This window comes from Phoca vitulina, unplaced genomic scaffold (assembly GCF_004348235.1).
Source record: "Phoca vitulina isolate PV1807 unplaced genomic scaffold, GSC_HSeal_1.0 scaffold77, whole genome shotgun sequence".
NCBI lineage: Eukaryota > Metazoa > Chordata > Mammalia > Carnivora > Phocidae > Phoca > Phoca vitulina.
The window spans coordinates 1579841-1587603 of record NW_022589780.1 but is presented as its reverse complement, the minus strand read 5'-3'; the positions used below and the strand labels follow the sequence as shown (position 1 = coordinate 1587603).

General features: G+C 37.1%; 1 pseudogene; it reads left to right on the top strand.

The window, feature by feature from the left end:
* The first annotated feature begins 378 nt into the window (after positions 1-378).
* LOC116625353 lies at positions 379-4424 on the top strand (annotated as a pseudogene).
* The last annotated feature ends 3339 nt before the right edge of the window (positions 4425-7763 follow it).

The following is a 7763-nucleotide window of genomic DNA, read 5'->3' as shown; positions in this document are numbered from 1 at the left end:
AATTTATAGTGAGATAGTACTCTTACTGATGAGATTATATCATATCCCTCAGATATATAAGGGTAAGAAAAAGATGTTGAACTACTAGAATAGATGATCTAATTATTTCATTCTAATTCTCTTATAATTTTCTCCTAACTGTTCCTGATTTCTATGATATAATAGCTAGGGTAGTCTTAGCCAATTAGATGATGTCTGGATGATTAAATACTCAGGATTTCAGTTTGGATGGTCAAATGAGCCTTTTCATTAACATCCATAAAGAGGCTCAGTAAGGATTAAGAACATGCATATGGTTTTAAGAAGTGAAGGCTATGAGAAGTTTAACCTGTTGGCCAAGTGGTAAACTGTCAGCTCCCTTTTGTATGGCTCCTCAAAATGCCACAGGAAGATGTAGATATGCAGGCAGATGGCTCCTATTGGATCTATAGTGGATTACTTACGCAACCCTGCCTTACTCTAGATTCTACTCCTAAACCTGTAGGTCCTCTTTTGTCTCACACGTGAAGAGCTACTAGGGCTTCCTTTTTTTTCCATTCATTCATTCAAATAAATGTTTATTAAGTACCAACTAGTTGTTGAATAAATGTTTATTGATCTCTGTTTGCACCACTAGGGACACAGAGTTGAACAAGATAAGACCCAACCCTCATCAATCTCACAGGTGGATAGTCTCAACACAGTATAGTGATATAATTGGGTAAGCACAGGGTGCTATGGGACACAGCAGCACCTGATCTACACCTGGGAGGTTCGGGAAGATCTCCTAATAGTCTCCTGAGCTGCAACGTGACAGACGCTTAAGAGTTAGCCATGTGAAGATTTGAGGGAAAGGTAAACCAGGCAGAGAGAACATACATGTTAGAAGGCTTAAAGTAAGAGGAGCTTGATTTATTTGAGGAACCGAAACAAGTTTGTATGGTTAATATAGAATCTTAAAGGGGAAGTGATAAATGAGCTGACTAGCAGGGGACAAATCATATAGGGACTTGGAATCCATTTTATAGAGCATAGAAATTATCCTAAAGGCAATGGGGAAGCACAGGATCAATGTCAAGAATAGATTTTATGGAAAATATTTTCAAATGCTAAATGCATATACTCTGATCCAGCAATTCCACTTTTACTTCTAGACATTCTCATATATAGGAAATCATTTATCAACAGTGATATTCTTCGCTGTACTATGTGAAATAGCAGAATATTGGAAATAACATAAATGTCCATTATTTAGGAAATGATTAAATTATGATAAATCTATAATGGTAACTGGTTGCTTGGGGGAAGAAAACTGTTTAAGGTTATGGTAGGGGGAGAGTTAACTTAATTTTCATATTTCTGTATCTTTTGAAGTTTTAAAATATATGTACTACTAATTTAAAATAAGAAAATTTAATTTTTAAAATAAAATATGCATGATATGTCATTTTTCTACCCATCACCCAGATATATTAGCAATAATTTTATAATATAATAACATCCCAAGTTAATTAGGAGGTGAGAAAACCCATATATTTGTGGAAAGAATATAAATTGGATTTTTTCCAGCTTTACTGAGGTATAATTGACAAATAAAAGTTGTGTATATTTAAGGTATACAATGTGATATTTTGATATACACTGTGAAATTATTACCAAAATCAAGCTAATTAACATTTCCATCACCTCACCTAGTTCCCTCTTTTTCGTGGTGAGAACACTTAAGACTTACTCTCAGCAAATTTCAAGCATACAACACAGTAATAGTAACCATAGGCACCATGCTATGCATTAGATCTCTAGAACTTATTCATCTTGCATAACTGAAACTTTGTACCCTTTGACCAATACTTCCTCATTTCCCCTAACACCCAGCTCCTGGCAACCACCATTCTGCTCTGCTTCTATGAGTTTAATTTTTTTATATTCTACATATAAGCAATATCATGCAGTATTTGTCTTCCTGTATCTGGCTTATCTCATTTAGGGTAATGTCTTCCAGGTTTATCTGTGTTGTTGTAAATGGCAGGATTTCCCTCTTTTTTTAAATCTGAATAATATTTCATCACATGTGTGTGATCAAATTTTCTTTTTCCATTCATTTGACACTTAGGTTGTTTCCATATCTTGGCTATTATGACTAATGCTACAACAAACATAAGAATGCAGATATCTCTTTCAAGATACTGATTTCATTTTCTTTGTATATACACCCAGAAGTGAGGTTGCTGAATCATGTGGTATTTCTACTTTCAATTTTTGAGGAACCTCTTTTCCATAATGGCTGTACTGCTTTACATTCCTACCAACAGTGCACAAGGGTTCCCTTTTCTCTACATCCTAACCAACACGTGTTGTCTCTTATCTTTTTGATGATAGTCATCCTAACAGGTGTAAGGTAACATCTCATTTTGGTTTTGATTTGCATTTCCCTGATGATGAGTGATGTTGAGCATCTTCTTATATATCTGTTGGCCAATTTTATGTCTTCTTTGGAAAACTGTCTATTCAGGTCCTTTGCCCATTTTTAAATCAGGTTATTATTATTTATGCTATTTATTATTATTATTTGCTATTGAGTTGTTTGAATTCCTTACATATTTTGGATACTAACCCCTAAACAGATGTATATTTCCCCCATTTCTTAGGTTGTCTCTTCACTCTGTTGATTATTTCCTTTGCTGTGCAGAAGCTTTTTAGTTTGATGCAATTCTGCTTGTCTTTTTTTGCTTTTGCCACCTGTACTTTTGAGATCATATCCAAAAAATTATTGTCCTGACCAATGTCAAGAAGCTTTTTCCTGGCAGCCTGAGCCTGAGCCCTGGCCTCTTGACTTCCTCCCTGAACAGATAAGCTTCACTACTCACTCCACCTTCTCCTCCAACTATTGGTCCCTGGGCTCTATGCATTCGCCCAGCCATCAGGTCTGGCCTGTCAGCAGTGTGGCTAACACTTATGCAGGAGCTAGGGGCTCAGGCTCCTGGATCTCTCTGTCCTGCTCCACCAGCTTCCAGGGTGGCTGGAGGTCTGGGTGCCTGACCACAGGGATGACTGGGGGTCTGGTGGGCATAGGGGATATCCAGGGTGAGAAGAAAACCATGAAAGACCTGAATAACCACCCATCCTCCTACCTGGAGAGGGTAAGGAGCCTGGAGGCTGATAATCAGAGACTGGAGATCAAAATCTGAAAACACCTGGAAAAGAAGGGACCACAGGTCAGAGACCGGGGGCATTACTTTAGGACCATCAAGGAGTTGAGGGCTCAGATCTTTGCAAGTTCTGTGGACTGTGTCTGCATTGTTCTGAAAATTGACAATGCCTCTCTTGCTACTGATGACTTCAGAGTCAAGTATGAAACAGAGCTGGCCATGCACCAGTCTGTGGACAGTGACATCCATGGGCTCTGCAAGGTCATTGAAGACATCAATGTCACTCAGTTGCAGCTGGAGATGGAAACTGACTCTCAAGGAGGAGCTGTTCTTCATGAAAAAAAAAACCATGAGGAAGAAGTAAAGGGTCTGTAGACCCAGATTGCCAACTCTAGGTTGACCATGGAGTTGGATGCCCCCAGTCTCAGAACCTCAGCAAGATCATGGTGGACATCCAGGCCCAGTATGACAAGCTGGCTGAGAACTAAAAGGAGCTGGACAAGTACCAGGCTGGCCTCAACAGATTGAGGAAAGCACCGTAGTGATAATCTCACAGACCGATGAGATAGGAGCAGCTGAGATGATGTTCATGGAACTGACACATATGGCTCAGTCCTTGGAGATCAAGGCCAAGTTGGAGGCTGAAATCACCACCTACTGTTACCTGCTGGAAGACAGAGAGAGGGCTTCAATCTTGGTGACACCCTAGACAGCAACAACTCCATGCAAACCATCCAAAAACCACCACCTACAGGATTGTGGAGGGCAAAGGTGTGTCTGAGACCAATGACATCAGTTTTGAAGCTTTGAAGCAGCCTGTACTCTTTGGGGAGCAGGAGGCCAATAAAAAGTCAGAGGTCAAAAAAAAATTTTTCCCTATGTTTTCTTCTAGTAGTTTTACAATTTCAGGTCTGTGTTTAACTCTAATCCATTTTGAGTTGATTTTTGTATATGTTGTGAGATAAGTGTCCAATTTCATCCAGTTTCATTTTTGTGCATATGGATGTCCAGTTTTCCCAGCACCATTTATTGAAAAGACTATCCTCTCCGCATGGTGTGCTCTTGGCATCCTTGTTGAAGATTGGTAGCCTGTAAATGCATAGATTTATTTCTGGGCTCTCTATTCTGTTCCATTCATCTATATGACTGTTTTTATGCCAGTACCATACTGTTTTGATTACCATATCTTTGTAATATATTTAGAAAACAGGTAATGTAATGCCTTCAGCTTTGTTCTTTTTGCTTAAGGTTGCTTGGACTATCTGGGATCTTTTTGTGGATCCATATGAATTTTAGGATCATTTTTTCTATTTCTGTGAAAAAAAAATCATTGGAATTTTGATAGAGCATGAAATCTATAGATGGCTTTGAGTAATATGAACATTTTAACAATATCAGTTTTTCCAGTCCAAGAACACAGGGTATCTTTCTACTTTTTTGTGTATCTTTTTCAATTTCTGTCATCAGCATTTTATAGTTTACAGTGTAGTGATCTTTTACTTCCTTGGTTAAATTTATTCCTAACTATTTTGTTCTTTTTGATGCTATTGTAAATGGGATCTTTTTCTTAATTTCTTTTTTTAATAGTTCATTGTTAGTGTATAGAAACAAAACTGATTTTTGTATGTTCACTTTGTATCCTGTATCTTTACTGAATTCATTTATTATTTCTAACAATTTTTTGGTGGAGCCTAGAGTTTTCTATATGAAATATAGAAAATATATCATCAGCAGAGACAATTTTACCTTTTCCTTTCCATTTTGGATGCCTTTTATTTATTTTTCTTGCCTAATTGCTCTGGCTAAAGGATTTCAAGTACTATGTTGAAAGAAGTGGCAAGAATGGGTATCCTTGTCTTTTTCCTGATCTTAGAGGAAAAGCTTTCAGCTTTTTACTGTTGTGTGATGTTAGCTGTGGGCTTGTCATATATAGCCTTTCTTATGTTGAAACACATTCCTTCTATACCTAATCTGTGAAGAGTTTTTATCATGAAAGAATGTTGAATTTTGTCAAATGCTTTTCTGAATCTATTGAGATGATCATATGATTTTTATCCTTCATTCTGTTAATGTAGTATACCATATTTGAGAATATAAATTATTACACCCATTTTGGATATTAACATAACGCTCTAGTCAAATTAAACATTCGGATACCTTTATAATCTAGCATTTACAGTTTGGGGAATCTATCATACAGAAATAAGAATACTGGCACATAAGTCATATATACAAGGATATTTATTATAGGACTGTTTCAGTGGCAAAAAGAGGGATAACCCTAGTATCTATAAACAAGGAAATGGTTGAATAAATTATGACATAACCATACTATTGAATACTATGCAGCTATTAAAATGAATATGTTGTGGTTTCATATATGGACTTAAAGAATAGCCATATTCCTTTGCTAGGTAACAAAAATTAAGTTTCAGAGTAATGTGTAAAATATAATCCCATATTTATAAAAAAAAAAAAAGAAAGATTTTGGGGCGCCTGGGTGGTGCAGTCGGTTAAGCATCCAACTCTTGGTTTTGGCTCAGGTCATGATCTCAGGGTCCTGAGGTCAAGCCCCACACTGTGCTCTGCACTCCGGGCAGAGTCTGCTCAGGATTCTCTCTCCCGCCCCCTTTGCCCCTCCCCCTGCTTGCTCACTCTCTTTCTCTCTCTCAAATAAATAAATAAATAAAATATTTTTAGAAGAGAAAGATTTTAACTCCCTAGAAATGTTTATAAATATAGATATATGGATATAAACATAGAAACAGATGTGGGAAGCAGAAGCACCAAATTCTGAATTATTAATTACATCAGGTGGAAAGAGGTTGGATGGGAAAGGGATAACTCTTAAGTGGTTTTTTATATAGTTCTGTACTGTTTGATTTGTTACAATAAGTATGTTACTATAATTTATTAAAAATATAGTGAAGAAAAAGTGGAGAAAATGGAGAGAAAAATGGACTAGAAGGGGCATAAGGGAGACAAAGAAGGCAGTTGGGAGGCTGGTGTAATGATATACATAAGAAATGATGGTGGCATAATTAGAGTAGCATCAATGGAAACAGAAGTAGACAGATTTACTTAGTGGGTAGAAAAAAAGTTAGGACTTGGTGATTTGATTGAAGGGAGAAAAAGAGGAGTAAAGGAAGCCACCCAGGTTTCTGGCAAAGTGCTATACTATTCACAGAGATAATGATCAGAAAAGGAAGATGTGTGGTTTTAAATGGGTTTTGAGTTTCAGGTACCTGTGGGAAATTCAAGAGGAGAAATCTTGTAAGCAGTTGGGGATATATGCACCTGAAGCTCAGGAAAAATATCTGGGCTGGAAATATAGAAATGGAGATCATTAGCTAGGTTAGGACTCTCTCAGTTGCAAGAGACAGCTGGCCTAACCTGGATTAAAATTTTTTTTAAAGAAGAGGGCATGGGATTTATTGGCTCATTTAACTGTAAAGTCCTTGATGAAGCTGGCTTACGATATAGCTGAACCTTGGAGATCAAATGATGTCATCAGGACTCTCTCAGCTCTGCTTTCCTTTGTATTAGCCTCATTCTTCAGGCAGGTTCTCCCTATAAAGTGGCAAAAATAGCTACTAGCAGCTCTAGCTTAAAATTATCCAACTTAGCAAAACCAATGGAAAGAGTGTGTTTCACCCATCTACTGAAATCAGTAGGAAGGATGTTGTTGACAACATTGGTGAGAGCAGTTTTAGTACAGTAATAGGGACAGAAAGATTGAGAGTCAAGTTAGATGAATAAGTAGAAAATAGCAAATATAAATGAAAGGGAGGGAGACAACAGAGTAATAACTAGAGATTTATTAACCATCTACTATGTGCAAGGCACTGTGCTACATTACATGCAGGGATACAAAAATGAGTAAGATAAAGTTCCTTAGTTCTGGAAGCCCATGATCTTCATAAAAAAGAGAATCTTATAAATAATTCCCAGAGGTGATAAGTAATTATATGCAGGTGTAAGATTGCAGTGGAAGCATAGAGGAGGGAGCCTCAGAATGGCCAATCAAATACATTAAATACATCTCCAAGAAGTGCATAATGGCTGGCACATACTAGGCGTGAATACATGAATGGATAAGGTGACATTTGAACTGGATTTTGGAGGATGAATAAGACTTTGATGAAGAAAAGTAGAAAGTGCATTTCTGACAAAGGTAACAGTAAGTGCAAAGGCTAACCAAATCCCCTAGGTTTGTTGGCTCTCCTTATGGCTTAAAAAAAAAAAAAAAAAAAAAAAACTGGTATGTAACATAGGAGTTTGGAGAAGTACTGAGGGAAGCTGCAACTGTTGGGCAGAGAAAATGTGACAAGAGCCCAGAACTGCTTGAGAAGGTTTCAAATGCCCACTTAGGCATATGATAAATGGCATTTTAATCCCATATTATCTTGGCATCTTCCCCACCTCACTGTATCTTTCTTCTACCCTCCATACACTTGAGAAAGAAATATTAGCAAGGCCAACACAACTCTTGCTTTTTACTAAATACAAGACATATAAGCCATGTGTATCGGTTTTTAACTTTGGTAGCAGTTTTAATTTCCCTGATACTCTATTTATGAATCTCTGGTGCAAGGTAGCAAAATACATTTAGAACCTCAATATAATTTAGAATCA